Source organism: Pan paniscus, chromosome 1 (assembly GCF_029289425.2).
Source record: "Pan paniscus chromosome 1, NHGRI_mPanPan1-v2.0_pri, whole genome shotgun sequence".
NCBI classification, from domain to species: Eukaryota; Metazoa; Chordata; class Mammalia; order Primates; family Hominidae; genus Pan; species Pan paniscus.
Genome location: NC_073249.2, coordinates 154118515 through 154139267, shown reverse-complemented (window position 1 = coordinate 154139267; position 20753 = coordinate 154118515). Strand labels below are relative to the sequence as shown.

Genomic DNA, 20753 nt, shown 5'->3' with positions numbered 1-20753 from the left:
GAGACACTATTAAAGCTGAGATTTGGGTGGGGACACAGCTAAACCATATCAGATAATAAAATAAGAATAGCTCTACAATTACCACTGTGCTAGTGGCAAGTAATTGGGGGCAATTTAGGGAACTAATGAGCAGACATTGCATTATGTGGCAGCATTTCATTTGCTATCAGAAGATATATCTAAAATGTTTACTATATATCCAAAATAATGCCAGGTCCTGTACTAAGATATTGAGGAAATGGCCACATAGATCCTGTGATTTTTCAGGGGCATAAATTGTGTTGCCTTTCAGAAAACATGCTCCTTAGGAGATGAAAAATAAGACAATAGCGTAGTTACTGAATTACTGGCACAAATAACAATATCTGGTTTGACAAATTTGTGTTAGGAGCTAGAGATCCTAATTACAAGGGGAGCTATTGTTACAAACGCAAAAATTTAGGACCTAGAATTTAAGCTAGAATTCTAGTCATTGGTGAACTGGTGTAAGAAGATTAGAGAAGGAACAACAGCAATATGATAAGTGAAGAAGGAAAGCTTCAATACTGAGTTTGTAAACAAAAGGCTAGGATTATTTTGTTTAGGATTAAAACAAAGTAGAACAGGTTGTCATGAAAGACAGGGAGGACTTAAGTTCTTTTCATTGCTGAGATTAGTTACATATACGTATGCACTTAGGGGTGGGTGTGTGTGTGTGTGTATTAATTAGTGTAGGGATGGGGGATTAAAATAATGTTGCAACAATGCATTGAAACTAAGTTGGTTTAAAGAAATGTAAAACTTTGAATTATTCATAAAACAATGAAATAATGCCCACAGTGTCAGTAGACACACACACCTCTTCCAGCCCATAGATTTTTTTTCCTTGTAACTGTTAAAATAGGCACGCTTTTTGTTTACGTTTGGTGATATATGTTCACCTTTTTACATAGTCCATGAAGCAATTATAACAATGTATCATAGTTTCCAGTATATAGTATGCTAATATTTCATTTGCACTTTTTTTTCCCACTCTTCACCTCTCTCTACCTTGCTCTGTGGCCAGGGAGGCTGATATGAACGGACTGCATCAGTGAGCATTTTTGCTTCTGGCTTGTGGTTGTGTTTCTAATAAAAGCCATCAACAGGAGATCAAAAGACAGAAAGATAGTACAAACAGGGCATTTAGTTTTTAGTTCCCTCCAGCTGGGCCATTTTGGTCTTTACCAAAGCCACAGCTCCTGTCAAGCTACATTATCGAGAAACTACAACTGTGATCAATGGGTGACAGTCATTTCTCCTTCCTCTTTCCCCTTCAGGCCTAGAGGAGGCAAGATCTCTTTTGCTGCAAGCCCCAGGGCGCTTCACCAATTGTTGGTCATCTGGAATTTTGCCCACACTTTTTAACAGTTTCTTTACTAAACTCTCCTAAATTACCCATTTGAGGGTGACACCTCTTTTTAGAAAACAATCTGATATACAAAATATCCAAATGTTAATATTTGAATGTAAGTTTTCCTTTCAAATTAAATGAGATAACAGTCCTGCTTTACTGACCATGGTTAAACCACCTGAGATAGCTGAGATAATTATTTGGCTCTGGGGTTGATTTCAACAGGAATGAAGTATAGAATGGGGGTAAAAACATGGACCCCAGAGCCCCTAACTGACACATCAAAAGACAGGTAAAATTTTACTATTTTTATTTGTATTTCACTCAATATAAAGTGAAATGTTTTTAATGACTATAATTATCCAGGGGTAAAATAGCATCCTTTTGAGATAATGCATACCTTTTTGTTGGAAATGTTCAAGCAGAGGCCCAATCAATATCATCAAGGCTTTCTGAGGACTATTGCAATACTTGGTAGAATTTGAACTTCATTTGTTCTCAGGTCTCTTCTTGCTCTCTTTTGATTATTTTAAGATACTATTTGCATGTCTTTCTAGAACAGGTTACTAAAATGTTAGGAAATGCCTGTCATAATCATAATCATGGCATGATATAAATTGAGCCTTTTGAGAATAAAAATCTCATTCTCAGGGAAGACATTTGCAAAATTTAGAGATAGTGTACTACCTATTTTTAGTACCATTTTTATTTTTTCAAAACAAATAAGTAAATTATAGCACACTTTATTGAAAGATAATAAAGGCCACAAGGTAGAAGATACTCTAAACTTTGCAGGTATTATGGGAGAAGAGAGAAAAGCAACTGATATTTTTGTTCGCTATTACAAAGTCAGTAACTTCATATATCATTTTAATGTATTTATCAGGTTAATAGTAATTTAATATAATTTGGATTTTAATTATATGTAGTTCTTCTTCTCTTTAAAATATGAACTTACTTGGTCTTTTATCAACTCTTTTAAAATTTATATGCCAAATCCAAGAAACATAGAATACAACATATGTTTTGAACAAGTATATTTCTAACTTAATGATTTAGGAAGGAAACATGCCTTCTCCTGCTGTCAAAACCAGCATTCTTTTTCTAGGTTTATGCAGTGAACCTATGCAATAATCCAATATCACCTAAATCACTTGGGCATGCTGCTGTCAAGTTGAAAATCATATTTTACACAATGGTGCTTTCCTTCAAAAAACGAGAAAACAATAAATTTGCCTTACATTATGGGGAGAGTCTTAAGAAATACTATCAGTGAAAGAAGTCAGGGTCTGTTCTAGTTGCAGTTATAAAACTCATCAGCATCTTAACCATTCCAAGTGTCAAAAATCAAGAGCAGGTAGACAGCTCTCCTTTCAGAGACAGGATGAACTTTCTCACTGTGTGGTTCCCTTTGCTTTAATTAAATGCATCTCTGATATCTCTGGAATTGCAACCTTTTTGAATTAAAGTGTGTCTGTTCATTATTTAACTCTGAGTCCCTGAAAAGACAGTCTCATATGATATGTTCTCTGTAGGTACTAATTTATGATTGGCGTTCTGATGGAGAGCTGTCGGATGGCCTTCTTTCTCCCCTCCTCTTCTACATTGATTTATTGGTAGGAGGAAGCTGGCAATTGCAGTGGCAACTTTTTCCATTTAGACTTCACAGATACAGTGCACACCACTTCCAATGATTAAACAGAATGCAACTGACAGGTTTTCATTACTGAATCATAGAGAGGAGATGACACACTTTTTAATGGCATTGGCTTTTCCTTTCTTGGATATTTAGGTCACAAGTGAGTACAATTTTGGCAGCTCCATTCTATCCCGATTTGGACATATAAAAATCTTCTAATTTGGCACCCTAAGTGCCAAATATTGAATGGCAGCTTTAGTTTCAGAGTGATGGATGATCCAAATGAGAGGCCCATTATAAATCAAGTGCATTCTGAGAGATATGGAAGGAAAGCTTCAAGTACTTGCTCAAACTCTACCTGATACCTGCTGGAATAAATATTGTCCTTAATGACTTTTTACAGAAGAAAATAGGTCAGACATATTTTAACACACAGATAAGCAGGGTAGGATTGACAACAGATCTTATGTCAACCCCAACCCCTATTCTTCAGTCTATTTTTGTTTCTGCTTAAGTGCTTTTAGCCACTGGCGGAGCTAACAAATATTTTGACCTAAGATGGAGAAATGCAGAATTTAGTAGTAATGTCTATGGCAATTCAATTGATTTGACTCAAGTCAAGTTAATGGAATATGATCTAAGATCATGAGAATTGAATTCAATGAAACTGATCCCTGGGTTTCTGTTGATGGCTTGAGTGTCATTGATCAGCAAACCTATGCAATGAGATTTTATATATCTAACTTAAAGGGGCTATTCTTGAAAAATAACTGGTTATCTTTGACTAGTTGCAGCTTCCAAATGATTTTCTTAGACAGTTAATTTTCTAGATTGATTCCAGGCAAGTAGGCCTTTTTATTTTTATATCAGGATAGGAATAGTAAAAGACCACTGACAAAATTTTTAATGCAAAAATTTCAGAAATTATAATTCATCAATACATTAAACTCAACCTCCAGAAGCGTCTGCTATGGGCAAATTCTCTGCTATGTACTGAAATGAAAGATAACAATTTGAACTAGATAAACAGTTTCTTTACTCAAGGAGAAAATTAATAATGTAGTATTAAAAAGAATAAGCTCCATAATAAATGTATAACCCACAAACTATATTATCCTGCAGGAGAAAAAAGTGATTTTCACTTATCCACAAACCAACTCTCCCAAAGTCACCCCTTTCTGTGAGGATCAGAGAAAATTTCACAAAGAAAAGAGCCTTGACCTAAGCCCAAAGATATAAGAACATGTAGGTTCACAGAAGTAATTTTAATTTATGTGAAGGTAACTAGGTTGCAGTGATTGACTGGAATACTTTAATAGTAATATGCATGAATATGGGTTTTTATAAGAAAAATTTCCCCACATCAGTCCATCCAGAGATGTACATAAATATTGCAGCTATTTCCTTCAAAGGGCTTAGTCATATAAGAAGATAGTAAACACAGTTTTGTCCTCTTTAGAATATCTTAAGCCAAATAACATAATTAGATTTAGGTGCAGTGGTATTTATAATTTCAAACCTAGTTTTCAAAAAGATAAGTGAACGTCTGAACAAAATTTTCAGTGAAAAATGGGATTTGGGTTCATGTTTTAGGTCACATATAATTACAACAAAAACAAAATCTATTACTTAAAATTAATACATCTGTTTATATTCGGTTCATAAAAGGTGAATTATTTTGAGACATACTAGGATTTTGTCTGGGAGGGAATGAAGCCACAGACAATCACCAGCATGGCTTAACTGTAAGGCATTTTTTGGTCTATTGCCCAGTTAAGCTATTGCAGCCTAGAGATACTATGGACAAAGAAGTTTAACTAAGAACCAACTTGATGGTTAGGAAGAGGTCTTTACACAAATGTCCCTGTGCCTATTTTCATGTTAGCTTTGTTAGACTGAACACTTGTACAATACTGAGAACAGAACTAACCAGAGATGCTTAGCACCAGTCAGTTCACATGCAAATAGGCACTGACCCAATAAGTTTAAATGCAGAGATGATCCCTCAGCAGACAATCACAATGTACCACTCTGGAGAGCTAGGATTTAATAAATTAGTCCTGCATCAATCCTGCTACTGAAAAGACTGTTTAGACTTGAAGCTGGCATTCACCTCAAATTGAGAGTAAGGAGAGCTTTAAAAAGTTGCCCAAACTCTACTCCAAGATGGGGCTGGAGGACTGGGATGAAGATATTAAGGAACAGAACAGAATGAGGTCTAATACTTGGCTCTTAATGTTAAAAAAAAAAAAAAAACTAGATCTAAATTAAAGTCAAATGCTAAATAATTTGTGTAAAGGAGAATTCGCTTAGATATCATTTGTTTTGAAACTGCTTCCAAGTCTTCCAAGACTTCCCTTCCAAAACTCTTCAAATATGGATAAAAGGATAAGTTTTGGAAAGGCAATATTAGACCCAGATATATGTAGGCAGAATAACTTCAAAGAAGCTTTACTGGGTTCCATGCCAAAGTTAGATGACAGAAAGATAGGTCATGGGACATTCAGGAGCCCCAGTGTGAGGATGTTTACATCATAACAGAGGAGGCTGAGAAGCATCAGTTAGAAGAGGTTTGACAGCAGTGAACTCACCAATACAGAGTAACTATTCTCAAAGACCAGATTAATGCCAGACACCCTATCCATCACCATGAGCCTTCATTGGCCCAAATGCCACATCCTGAGTAAACAATATGGACAGGAGAGAAATCCTGAATGGGATTGTTTTTAACTGAAATGCCCAATAAATAATGCAAATGACTGAGTTCTCCCAGAAGTTAGTATTTGACATATAAATTAAGGTTTATGAAAAAAAGTTTTATGTTTTGCATACCTTAGTTAGCATGGAATGCCTATCTCCTTTCCTGTCCTTTTGCTGGGATTCCTGACCCATACAGACTCAAAGAGAAAATGCCATTACCCAGCAGCACTTCTGCCAATCAGATAAACCCAAGTGTCTGTATTTTGATTAAAGATAACTGAATCTATAAACAAACACCCACTGGAGGAATTAAATATTTATTTATATCCACTTATATGAATTAAACACATATTCACATCCACTTATATTCCCATGAGTATCAGGTACTACAGTTAGCATCATTTTTTTTCAAGGGTTGATTTCACTTTTTGTCTATTTTAGAAATTATTTTCAAGGTATTTATTTTGCAATGACACCCTTTTTCATTTCTAATTAATTCAATAATATGACTCAGCTCAACCTATGTAAGAATCACCTATGTGCAAGTTGTCTGATAGCATTTAATATGTGCCAGAACTTATGCAAGGCACTAAAGATCCAAAGATAAAAGCTTTCCTCCTTAAGGGGCTTCCATTCTAAAATGTGCTTCTTTCCTAATAGAAGTGCTATAAATTACAAGAGAGTCAATGGATAGAGAGGTAGGAAGAGGGAGTGATTATAAAGGCCTCTCTATTATGGAACAACAGGCAAAGGTTTACTAGGTCTTGTCTTTTCTCTGCTTCCACTAATCAAGTAACTGGCATTCTTCCCTGGGTCTGTTGCCTTTTGAGTATTTTCTGTGCTCTCAAAACAAGTCAGCTTGAGACATCTTCTTGAATGCCCTAGTAACTTACAAATGATGTGAGAGTAATATACAGATATGGTAGCTAAAGATTAACCAATTTATTATAAGTTAACAAATTAACTGTGGTTGAAAGAGTTTTTGAATTTTTAATAAAAAATCCCTGAATTATGATTCTGGCTTGACTCCTCATAAACCAAATGTGATGGGAAGATATCTAAAGATGGCACCTGCTAGATTCCCATCCCCTAGTTATTAATTCAGACACTCATCTAAGCACTACTGTAAAGAAATTTTGCTGAGGTTATTAAAGTACCAATAGAACTGAACCTTAAGATACAAAGATTTACTTTGTAGGCCTGATCCAATCAAGTGAGCCCATTAAAAGCAAAGAGTTTTATCTGGCTGGTGGTAGCAGAGGAAATCACAGATATTTGAAGCACGAGAGGCATTCAGCCATGTAATTGTTAACTTCAAAAATGGAGGAGTCTATATGCCAATAAATGTAGCAGCTCTAGGAGTTGAGAGCTGCCCTCAGCTGACAGCTAGCAAGAAAACAAAGACCTCAGGCGACAACTGCAAAGAACTGAATTCTGTCAACAATTTAAATAAGCTTAGAAGTGGATTCTCCATCAGATCCTTACAGTTAAGACACATACCAGCAAATACCTTGATATCAGAAGCAGGTTATCCACCCATATCATGCCAGGCTCTGACCTACACAACTTAGAGTTAATAAATAGATGTTGTCTTATGCCAATAAGTCTGTGGTAATTTGTTATGCAACAGTAGAAAACTAATACATCAAGCAACTTTATTCAATTAAATTAGAAGTTCTGGAAGTCAGTTTCATCCTCTACCAATTACCAATGGAAATAATTATAATACATGTAGGCTTTTTCTGTTACTTGAATAAGTTGAAGGAAAATGCTTCCTGGAGAGTAAAATCTAATGCAAAGGTTATTGTCATTATTAATAGAACATCAACAGGGTATATATTATTGTATTTAGAATCCAGTTTTGGATAAGGCTGCTGCTAATTTTCCCACTGCATAGTCCTATATTCTATTCTATCCTTGTGCTGGGGTCTTTAATGCAATCCTGTAAAATTCCCATATGTCTCCTGTAGCCTTCCAATTAGAGTTTCTATTTCTTTAAGTGCATAACAAGTATGTATGTTAAACATTTTAATATCCTTTCTGCTTCCTTTAAAAAATTGCATCGTGTTTTTCTCCATCTTTATTTCTATTCGTGTAGTTAACCACACAATCTTGGTAACAGACACCTTTAACAGACCGAATCAGCTTATGCAGCCATAAATAAATCAATTTACCCATGAGAATTCCCATATTTATGCAATGAAATGGGGCCAGTTCCCCTTATATCTCCACATAGAAACCGGCTATGCTGACTTTGTAGAGCTTTCCCCCATGACTGGACATTCAAACTCTTCAAGAGTTTTGGGATGAGAGAGGGATGTTGATTATCTGTTACAGGAAATACTATACTTGAATGTAATTTGAATATTGGGTATCTTGCCTTTGTGTAAAAAGTCCAACATTTGGTAACCTTAGAAATGTGATTATTCTGACATTATTATGTAAATATTATATTATACTTTTTCCTCACAAAACAGCATATGAGTTGTATTATTGTAAATATTTACTCAGTCTTAGTATAAAATTGGAAAATTGGGAAGTGGTAGACATATGGATACAACTATGTTCATATTGAGCCAAAAGTGTTGATCTTGCTTCTTGAAATGAAATGAAATTATTCTCTATGAGGATCCCATTCAGGATAGCTAATTGACTTTATTCATGTTTAACAAATGTTTTTATTAGTATCTGTTATTTCTAACAGACTAATTTCCCTTAATCCAAAAAATTTTTGAAATCATGTTTCTGAATTTATATCCCAAATATGAATAATATATCCATTTCTAAATTATGCACTAGAAATATCCTCTAGAGAATGAGAAAAAATGTTGGACCTTTTGTAATTCTCTGCTTAAATAAAGCTTGCATCTGTAACATTAAATTGTTTCTAAGTGAGAACAAAAATATCTGAGTGCTTTTAGAATGTTAAATCTTAGGCAAAATATTCATATCTACTCCCAAAAGTATCTCTATATTTTCAGAAGCTTTGTCTGAGGAGATGGAGACCTACTTTCAAAAACTCTGTGACCTATAGGGCTGTTAGTTCTTTCAACAATTGTAAAGTTATACCACAAAGAAGCAGAAACATATCAAGAATGCATAGACAGCTGCCTTGCACTATTTGCCAATTACTGTGTCTGAGATTGCAGTCTGTCCTTCATGTACAGCTTTGCTGTGCTTGATATTATCTTTGATACTGTGACAGTTTTGAAAAAGTTGGCTTAATAGTCAATTAAATTTCCAACTATGAAAACTCATTGATTTGACTAACTTGTATTATACCATCGAGCTTATTCCCTGATTTATTTCAGTTTCTCATTGATTGACAATCATTAATTCCATATATTATTAAATTCCCTCTGGCTGCAGACTCAGTTTTCAAATTTGGAGGAGCCTAACTAACCCACAAAACCTAGGACTCAGGATGCTATCTCAGTTGACATTTAATGGTAGTACATGATTATGATGTGAAAAACGTGAAAAAAAGAGAAAGTAGTAGAAACAGTCCTCTTTTAACATTTAGGTAGTTCAGTGGAGAAAATGATATAGCAACAATTTCCTCAACATTATAACACAGTATGTCTTTTGTGTGGCTGAAACTACATAGTGATTGGTACTTTTTAGGATTATTTTACCAGTTGCTTCTATCTTGTGTTTTTTGTTGTTGTTGTTGCTGTTTATACAGATGAAGCAAATCATATGCAAATATATTCAAAATATCAATTGCTGGTGACCCTGAAATTATGAAAGGCAATGCTGCGTTTGATTTTTCAAATATTTCAGCTGCACTGACTGCTGGGGATGAATGCAGGAGAAATATTAGCTCAAAAGTTCTCCAATTACTGTCCATATTTCCTACTATTTAAAATGTAAATGGTAGATTAATTACATCTATTATAAGAGAGAAGAAGGGTGTCTGTTATCTCTTTGTGTTGTCCCTTCATAGCTGAGTGGCTGCTTACATTTTATTTTGAAAGAAGGAAGCTCTTTCCACACCACAGAATATTTCTCATGATAAAGGAAAATCACATATAATAAAAAATCAAGAAGCACTCCCTTTGACCATGGCTGATACCATGTAGAATATATCAACCCTAGATGATTTCATAGATTGCATGTTCATTTCACCTGTTTGCTAAAAGTTCATTTTCTGTCAGGTAAAGTACAAATTCTCTTTATGACATTAAAGCTCTATTCACAAGATAATCCAACCTATCATAGTTCTTTTTCCAGGATCTTATCAGCCACTTACTCCCTTCGCTGACCCATCATTTTCTTTCTATCCACCAAATGCCTCATTTACTCTGCACTCCTTCCCCCATGCCTTTGTTGATGGTGTTCTTTTTATCTGTAGAATCTTTTCTACCTGTTATTCTGTTTCTTCATGTAATGATCTTAAACCACTATTTCAAGATCAATTTAAATGCCACTACTTATCTGAAGCTTATTTAATTTCTCAAGGCAGAATTTCTTCGGTGACCACATCTTTTCTGCAGACATCTGTCATGATAGAGATTCTGCATTATATACAGTTGCCCATTTTTTTGGCTGGTTCATCAGATTAGAGTATCCTTTAGGCCAAAGACTATATTTTATTTTTCTTTTATACTTATCAATATTGGTTAGTGTTCAAATAAATCCATTCTAACAACAAGACAGGAGACCCATAGGCACAATTGCATGAATATGATAGGAGTTTATTCTGTCCTCTGTAAAGTCATTAAAGGACTCAGGACTTTCCCACTTGATTTTCACAGGGAATGGTGGCCCCTATCTTCATTACTATCTGCAGAATGGAAAAAGAGGCAGTGCTGGGAAAACAGGTTTAGTTTTAAAGGGATGACCAAGAAGTTGTACACAATTTGGACACAATATTTATGCTTACATGCGTGGGTTTAAATTCAATCTCAGGGCAGTACTTACCTAAGTACCTAGCTGCAAAACAGTCTAGGAAATATCTGTATCTTGGTGGTCAGATGCCAAACACAATTTTAATGGCGGCGGGAGCAGGGAAAGCGGTGATATATTTCACTCCTTAAAAAGAAAATAAGAATAATGGATATAGGGAAATTATTAACAGTTTCTCCCATTGTACATATATGGAGAATTTGGAACAGTTCTGGGGGGCTAATGAACAGTATTGAATGAGGGAATCAACAAAATTTATATAGAAATTGGCATGAAAAGGAAATCATATTTTCCAGATATTTAGAGAACTGTTAACACATGAGCAGAATGCAGTTCTATTGCTTAGGGTTTTCAATATTTTAGCTGAACACATTTATTATTATGATCCATTACACTGGGACTCATTTTTACCACCAAAACTTTATTGCTGCACAATAAGATCTCTCAAAACCAAAAGGGTTAGTAAAACTAATTGTATATTGTGTGAGTAACCTGGTTTTAAAATTATATAACACTTCATAGCTTGTAGGCATTTTGTGTTTAGCATTTTGAATGCCATTGTAATTAACTTCAGTGGAAACTTTGAGAATTTCATAGACAAATTGAAGTTGAGCAACACTGCAAAAATGTAGAGATTTCTGAACACTAAATAATAAGCAAATAATTTAGTTTCTCCTGTTAATAAAATCATAGTTTTATAATATTAATTATGCATTAATTGTACATATTAGTTATAATTACCTGAGCATTTATAAACCTATTCTATTTTATAATAGCAATCGCAAGATTTTTATCATGATTTGATAATCCTTTAAAATGTTTCACTTTTCTGTTTTAATAGGGCTGAATGGGTAAGTAAATATGTTTAATTAATAACGTTTATCCTGAAATGATTTTTTAATTAAATAAGAAAACACTAATTTACGTATGATTTAGAATATCTGTAAACACTAGATGGAACTCTATTACTAATGCCAATACTAATACTCATGTATAACATATGTGCATGTGTGCATGGGTGTTTGTGCACAAACACACATAGGAAGGAAGCTATTCTATAGATTTTTTTTTTTTTTGACGGTGTCTTGCTCTGCCCCCCAGCTGTAATGCAGTGGCGCAATCTCGGTTCACTGCAACCTCTGTCTCCCGGGTTCAAGTGATTCTCCGGCCTCAGCCTCCTGAGTAGCTGGGACTACAGGTGCATGCCACCACACCCAGCTATTTTTTTTTGGATTTTTAGTAGAGACTGGATTTCACCATGTTGGCCAGGATGGTCTCGATCTCTTGACCTCGTGATCCACCTGCCTCGGCCTCCCAAAGTGCTGGGGTTACAGGCGTGAGCTGCTGTGCTCAGTCTCTACAGATATTTTTAAAGTCAAAATGCAAATATAGAATCTTGGTATTAAGCAGCATTGTCATCTAAGCACCATTTCTTGTTATGATTACATTAACAACTATGTAAAGCTATTTTTTCTAACCACTCCCACCTGCTTCAACCTCATGATTGCTTATGTGTCACAACACAAGAATATACAAGTAAGAAAAAGTAACTTCTCTTCAAATCCCTGATTTTGTTGTTCAAATGATCTGTGTACTTTTAAGATAGAGCAAGGGAACTTAAGATGACCTCAAACACCACAGTACATTTGACCCTTGAACAACACAGGTTTGGGCTACATGGATCCACTTATGTGTGGATTTTTTTTTTTTCAGTAAATATATTGGAAACTTGTTTTGGAGATTTGTAACAATTTAAAAAAATTTTCAGATGAACTGTGTAGCCTAGAAATATTGAAAAAAAAATAGTTATGTGCTGAATGCATAAAATGTTTATATACTAGTCTGTAACATTATTTACCATGATTAAATATACATAAATCTATTATAGTTAAAATTTATAAAAACTTATGCACACAAACACTTACAGACCATACATGGTGTTATTTCAGTCCAAAGAGATGTAAAGATGCACTGTGAAATCATAACTGCATAAAAGTAGCTTTAATACATGCTATGCTATTATACTAAATTTGTAGCCACCTTCTATAGCTATTGTGGTGAGTTCAAGTGTTGAATCTGGTTAAAACATTTTGTGAAGGTAATTCTCTTCATGTTCATAGTTCCTCTCTTTAGTAAAATGCATATCACAGTAAAAGTGATCCCTCAAGTTTCTCACATATTTTTTATTGTGTTTAGTGCAATATGGTAAATTGCCAATAACAGGATGAGACCCATATGAAGTGCCACTTGTGATGCTGGATGTACCCCCAAGAAACAGAGAAAAATCATGACATTACAAGAAAAGATTCAATTCCTTGATATGTACCACAGAGTGAGGTCTGCAGCTGAGGTTTTTCACCATTTCAGGTTAAAACATACCAAGCCTAAAGACCATTTATTTTAAAAAAAGAAAATTTGTGAAATCATCATTGTAGCTTATGCCAGCAGGCATGATAACCTTGCACTTTTTGCAAAATGCCTTTCATTTCATAGTGGAAAATACAGCTTTCACATGAGTGCAAAATTGCTATAAGAAAGTCATACCTAACAATTCTAATAGATTTGAGAAAAAGCAAAATCATATGACAACTGAAAGCAAAACAAAGATGAAAGATCTAGTGCTGGAGAATTTAATGGCAGTAAAGGATGGTTTGATCATTTTAGAAAGAGGTTAGGTTAAAAAATTTTAAGAATACAGAAGAGGCTTCTGCAGGCCAAAAGTATGAAAACAATTTCTCACATACCATAAAGAAAATCATTAAGGAGAAAGAAAATCTGTATAAAAAGGTTTTTAATGAAGACAAATGTGCCCTATTCTGGAAAAATATGCTGTGAAGGATATTTATTAGTAAGAAATAGAAGCAAGCACCAGAATTTTAGGCAGGAAGAGATAGGCTAACTCTACTGTTTTGTGCAAATGAAATTGGGTTTATAATCAGGATTGGTCTTATCTATAAAGCTGCAAAACTTGGAGCTTTGTAGGGAAAAGACAAACACCAGCTGCCGGTTTTTTAGTTGTACAATGGGAGATCTGGACAACAAAAATTATTTTTCTGGGTTGATTCAAATGATGCTTTGTCCCTGAAGTCAAGAAGAAGCTTGCTAGTAAGGAACCGGCTTTTAAAGTCCTTTTGTTATTGGACAATGACCCTGGTAAACCCAGAACCTCATGATTTCAAAGTGGTCTACTTGCCCCAAAACACAATGTCTCTAAGTTGGCCTCTGGATCAGGGTCTTGAGACCTGATCATAAAGACCTTTAAAGGTTATTACACATGACCTTAATTGAAAGAATTGTCAATGTTATGGAAGAGAACCCCAATGGAGAGAGTACCATGAAAGTTTGGCGGAATTACACCATGGATGTCATTGATGTTACAAAAAATGCTGTGAAAGGCATTAAGCTCCAAATAATAAATTCCTGCCAGAGAAAATTGTTTCCAGAAGCTGTGCATAACTTCACAAGATTTGTGACAAAGCCAATAAGGAAAATCATGAAAGAGATGGTGAATATGGCAAAAAGGGGGACAAGTGAAGCATTTTGAGATATGGATCTTGGAAAAATTCAAGACCTAACAGATACCACAGCAGAGCAATTAACAAAAGATGATTTAGTGGAGATGAGTCCTTCTGAACCAGTGTCAGATGATGAAGAAAGAGCTGTAGAAGAAGTAATGCTGGAAAACAGATTGATATTAGATAATTTGCCAGAAGGATTCTGATAACCCAAAATTACTCTTGATTTTTTTTTTACTATAATGTGGACTCTTTTATGATGTGGGCACTGAAAGTAAAGCAAATGATGGAATTAAGGATAATTCAGACATATTTCAGAGGAAAATTACACCAAATTTGTCTGCCTCTCCTTTCACTCTCTCCATCTTTTCCACCTTTGTCACCCCTGAGGCAGCAAGAACAATCCCTCCACTTCCTCCTCCTCTTCAGTTTACTCATGTTAAGATCATGAGGATGTATATGTATTTTCCCTCCCTTATGATTTTCTTAATAATATTTTCATTTCTCTAGCTTACTTTATTGTAAGTATACAGGGTATAATATATATGACATACTAAATAGTCTTTAATCAGTCATACATGTTATCAGTAAGGTTTCTGGTTAATAGTAGGCTATTAGTAGCTACATTTTTTGAAAGCAAAAAGTTATAAGTGGACTTCTTACTGCAAGTGGGTTGGCACTCTTAACCCTTGCGTTGCTCAGGAGTCAACTGTGCATTCAAAGTAAATATTTTGATTTATATGCAAAGAAGTCAATTAAATAGGCAAAATACTTATATATTTTGTCACCCAAGATATAGTTTAAAACCAACCAGTGAACTCCAATATTAAAAAACAAAAAATTCCAGAATGAAAAGTTAATGCCCCAAGTCCCTCCACCCTTACCCCATGGCGTAGTAGTTAACATTAAAATGTTTTTAGCATAACATAAAAAATTATTTGAATGATCCTGAAAAAAATTTCTTTTCTCTGATGTTTTCCTTTGTTATTTCTTCTAGGTATGTCTCATCTACCTTATCAAGTCAAAGAACAGTGGGACGATTTTGGTTGTAGATTGTACTCTGTATTAACTATCCAAATAAATAAGACATTTCCTTGGGTTGTCATCCTATATGCAGTTTTCTCTTTTTGCGTTTGTGTTTGTCAGAGTTCTCCAGAGAGACAGAACCAACATAAAGGATAAATTATAGATGATAGATAGATAGATAGATAGATAGATAGATAGATAGATAGATGAGATGGGACTTATTAGGTGAATTGGCTTACATGGTTATGGAGGCTGAGAAGGCCCCTGATAGGCTGTCAGCAAGCAGAAGAACCTGGAACCCAGCAGCATGGCTGATCAAGCCTGAAAGTTTCAGGATCAGCTAAAACAAATTTGCCTTTCTCCTGACTTTTTGTTCTCTCCATGCCTTCCTATATTAAGAGTGGAACTTGTCCATTCAGTCCACCAACTCACACACCAATCTTCTGCTGAAACATCCTCACAAACACATCCAGAAATAATGCTTTACCAACTCTCTAGGTATCACTTAATTTAGTCAAGTTCAGATAAGAATAAACTGCATGAGAAGGAGTAGTTCTAAAAAAAAGATTGTTACTTAAAGTATAATAAAAAAAGAAAAAAATGGAAAATATGAGCTAACTTAGAATGCATCAAGTTTTGACAGATTTTGGGTGTGTATGCAATTTTTTAACAAAGTTTTATAATAGCATAACGTGACATTTTTCAATTCCTGTTTGATAATATGACTATAAAGAAAATTGTTCTTAAAAAAATGAGTGTTAATAGTTCTGGTAAACAAAGCAACAACAAAAACAAACTATAAGATCAAGGAAAGAATGAAAATTACTATTATAGTATATTTAGAAAAATGTAAAAATAAAGTCATTCTATAAAATCATAGAAAATGTAGAACATCAATAGCTTTATTATTAAGCAAAAAATAGTAACTCATCCTTCAAATTTAAAAAAGGCAGAAAAAGACGTTCAACACTGCTACTCTTTAGGAAAATGCAAATTAAAACCGCAGTAAAATACTGCTGTACACCTATAAGAACAGCTAAAATGAAAAACACTGATGACACCAAATGCTGGGCAAGGAAGTAGAAAAACTGGATCACTCATACATTGCTGATATGAATGTAAAATGGTACAACCACTTTCAAAAAACAGTTCAGCAGTTTCTTCAGAACTAAACATACAACTAGCATACAACCCAGCAATTGCACTCCCGGATATTTACCTAGAGGTATGCAAACTTATTCTCACATGAAAACCTGTGCACAAATGTTTATATAGCTGTTTTAATCATGATAGCCAAAATCTGGCAACAACCCAGATGTCCTTCACCAAGTGTGTGTCTAAACAAATCATGGTACACCCATGTCAAGAAATACTACTTGGTGATTAAAAAAAGAATAAACTTATAAACACAACAACCTGAATGAATTTCCAGGGTAGTATCTTGAGTTAAAACAACAACAACAACAACAACAACAACAACAAAGCCAATCTCCAAAGGTTATATACTGTATGGTTCCATTTATGTAATATTCTTGAATTGACAAAATTACAAAATGGAAGATTAGTGGTTGTCAGGGGTTTAGGGTTATGAAGTTGTCGGGGAGTAGAGGCAGCTATGTAAGAACACAGTGAAGCTTCCTTGTGGGGAGGAAACGTACCTTGACTGTATCAACATCAATATCCTGGTTGTGATATTGTCCTACAAATTTGAAAGATGTTACCACTAGAAGAAAACTGGGTAAAGGGCATGGAATATCTCTCTGTATTATTTCCTACAACTGCACGTGAACCAACAGTTAACTAAATATTTAAAAAATTCAATTAAAGTAAAGAAAAATCAAAACCCAACTCATCTAAGGAAAGCAACATTCATCAAATATGAGGGTAGTGATAGATTTGAAAACAAAAAAGCAAGAATTAATCTGGGTTCTGTTTTACACACACACACACACACACATGCACACACACACACACAGAGAGAAATAACAAAGCCCTATGCATCAAATTGAAAATAAAAAATATAGAATAAAAACAAAGTAAAAAATTAGTGGCTATAATTGCTCACTCTGAGTTGGTGAGACAAGTCAGTTGTTAACTCTGGGCTCCCACCCTCTCCCATCAGGAGAGGCCGCATTCAAAATTAACTTCCTTTTGCATCAGGGGCTGCTATATCACAGAATCTAGAAGAATGCCCCATATATGATACATTTATGTGTTAATGGGCCTACAAACTAATCTATTGAATGTTTATTCTTTGGTTGGAAGGTACTAAGATACACACTTTACTTACACACTTTCATATAATTTTCTCAACAACTACATTAATATGTTGATGTTTTTAACATCAACCTTACTTTCCTATTAAAAGAAACTGAGAGCGAAAAAGATTAATGAATGTCATGAACGCCCAAGGTCAAAAGGCTAGTATATGATTTGTAGCCAAGATAATCTGACTGCTAAATCTACTTCCTCTCGAATATCTTATTTATATGGAATACCTTCACACAACTTTCAACTTAGATGGGCATGAAAGAGATAGAAAGAGGGAGAATATCTGCTGTTATATATTTGTAGAGATTTAGGAAAGCTTTTGATATAAATTTAATAATATGTCAATTTTACTATAATTAATTCTCTTTTTAATATTATATGCATGTCAATCATATCCTCCTGTATGCAAAATCACTATTATTAATTTGTGGAGATGTTTCAAGAGCGTTGAAGGTAGAGAGAGGTATGAGGTATTGTTATTATTCCAATATTTATTATTGGGAATGTTCTTCATATTTTGAAGATAAGTTCCAGTCATTGATTATTCCCTGTCATGTTGCCTTGGTTACAATTACTCACAGTAACTGAAGCTGTCGGATGTTGCAGGCTGAAAATGAAGAGTATTGGGTCAGATTACCACTGAGTTACATAGAATGAAAATCTAGTCATCTTCCTATTTAAAGCTTTCTAAATTCTCCTAAAATATCTTATTAGAAACACATCGCATAAGTAAAATATATATTTGAGTAATTTCTTTATTAAAAATTTGACTTCAAGGCCGGGTGCGGTGGTTCACGCCTGTAATCCCAGCACTTTGGGAGGCCGAGACGGGCGGATCACGAGATCAGGAGATAGAGACCATCCTGGCTAACACGGCGAAACTCCGTCTCTACTAAAAATAAAAAATAAAAAATAAAAAATAATTTGCCGGGTGTGGTGGCGGGTGCCTGTGGTCCCAGCTACTCGGGTCCCAGCTACTCGGGAGGCTGAGGCAGGAGAATGGCGTGAACCCGGGAGGCGGAGCTTGTAGTGAGGCGAGATCGCACCACTGCACTCCAGCCTGGGCGACAGAGCAAGACTGCGTCTCAAAAAAAATAAATAAATAAAAATAAAAAATAAAAATTTCACTTCAGAATAGTGCCACTTATTCTACACTAGGGTATCTTGCCTTTTATAAATTCAGTCTCTTATTTAAATACTTTACACTGTACATGCGTTTAAAATGGACTTCAATTAGTGTGTTATTGCTTAGTAAGTAAGTATTCAGAAAACAGAGTATAAGAGGCAAATAATATGCCACATCATTCCACCATAAGTAACCTGAATATGCAATGCTAGCAAATTACACCTAGCTTGGAGAATAAGTTTCGTTTTGTGTTTTCTCCCTCAAGGATGTGGGCTACAAACCATTTTAAAATCCCTAATGTCTACTGAAAAATTACGCATGTATGCCCAGAGGAAATGTAATTAAAGAGAAAAACCTATGAAAACACTGTTCATTTTTATATATGTTGAGAAATTTTAACTTATTATTTTTTTCCTCTTAAGTCCTGTTATACAAAGAAATGCAAAACAGTTGGTTTACAAGTGTTAGATCAGTTTCCAATCACCAGCATTATAAGGAGCATTATAAAACAATGTTCTATCCCCATTGTTTTCATGAAATTATTTTATTTTATAGCTAGAATACTTTTTTGTGTTTGTGCCGCTGCTCACCTTTCATTTAGTAATAATAGTACTGGCATGACCTACCTCATAAATTTATTACAAAAATGAAATAATCTTGAAAACTATATTACACAAAATTTTAATTGTTTCTCAGCAGGAATTGATAGTACATATACACTATAAGAATATCATCTGAAAACATGCTTCAGAAAATTTTAGATATCAGGATAGAAAGATTTAATATCATAAGAGCTCAATCAAGGGTGCTGGATAAAAATCATGGAAAAGGTATTTGAATTGAAGATCCTATTATGTGGATACCCAGTTGTACAGCCATATGCAAATGCAGGGGCATAATTTTCACATCTTATTTTAGAGGTGAGGCTCTGGGTGCTTGAACAGGGAACTGACTTGTAGCAAAATGCTGACCAGGCTTTATTTTATTCTGAGTCTTATCAGTGGTTTGTGAAAAGATTCTTCTCCAAAGTCTATCCAACATGTTTCTTGTGAACCCTAACCAAAAATATACATTCACTGATAAAAAAGTCCACTTCTTCAAAGTCAAGTGTCATGGTAAAATTATTGAAAAATGCCAGCAAATGGACTGTGGGAGACTATGGTACAATATGTGCATCCTTAGATTTGTGGGTGAGGAAGGAAGTTATTGACTGTCTTTAACTCATGTAGAAGCTCTGACAATGGAAACTAGTTTAGAAATTTTGCCAAGGGTAGTAAGGTTTCAGCACTTCGCATCTGGGTATGCCATTAGAGTTGCTGCCACAGTCATGCACACTACATGCTGTAGTATTGTGCCTTAGTCTGTTTTCTGTTACTATAAAAGAATACCACAGACTGGATAACTTATAAATAAACTTACTTGGCTTATGGTTTGGGAGACTGGGAAGTCCAAGAACATGGCACCAGCACCTGGTGAAAGTCTTCTTACTGCACCATAGCATGGCAAAAGGGTATCACATATTAAGAAGAAAAAGTGTGTTTGTCACCTTAGGTCTCTTCTTCTTTTTATAAAGCCCCAAGTCACATCATGAGTGTCCCATCCTAATGACTTTATCTAATTCTAATTACCTCTCAAAGACTGAAATTCCAGTCAACATATTAATTTAGAGATTAAGTTTCCAACACATAAAGTTTGGGGGACACATTCAAACCATAGCATTCCACCCTTGGCCCCCAAAATTCATCTCCTTTCATGTGCAAAATACATTAATCCATCCCAACAACCCCAGTCTTAACTGGATCCACCACCAACTCAAAAGCCCAAAGTCCAGAGTTTCATCTAAATCAGATATGGGTGTGCTTAAGGCATGATTAATCCTGAGGCAAATTTTCTTCAGCTATGAACCTGTGAAATCAAAACAAGTTAAGTACTTTACAAAATACAATGATGGGGCAGGCATAGGATAGACATTTCCATTTCAAAAGAGGGAAGGAGGCTAGAAGAAAGGGGCAACTGATCCCAAGTAAGTTCAAAACCCAACAAGGAGCACAAATTAAGTTGAAAAACTAAAGAACAATCTTTCGCTCTGTGTGCCACCTCTCAGATACATGGAGGTGAAAGTTGTGTTCCCAAGGCTTTGGGCAGCCTGATACATGGCTTTACTCAGCTCAACCCACACTTCAGTTCTCCCAGTCT

General features: G+C 34.9%; 1 long non-coding RNA gene across 2 annotated transcripts in view; it reads left to right on the top strand.

Moving 5' to 3' along the window:
* Positions 1-15231, top strand: part of LOC134731091 (uncharacterized) — a 480758-nt gene extending 465527 nt beyond the window's left edge. For both annotated transcript variants that reach the window (XR_010113162.1, XR_010113161.1), the window contains one exon: positions 15132-15231. This is a non-coding gene — a long non-coding RNA (uncharacterized LOC134731091). The remainder of the gene's footprint in view (positions 1-15131) is intronic.
* Positions 15232-20753: the final 5522 nt, after the last annotated feature.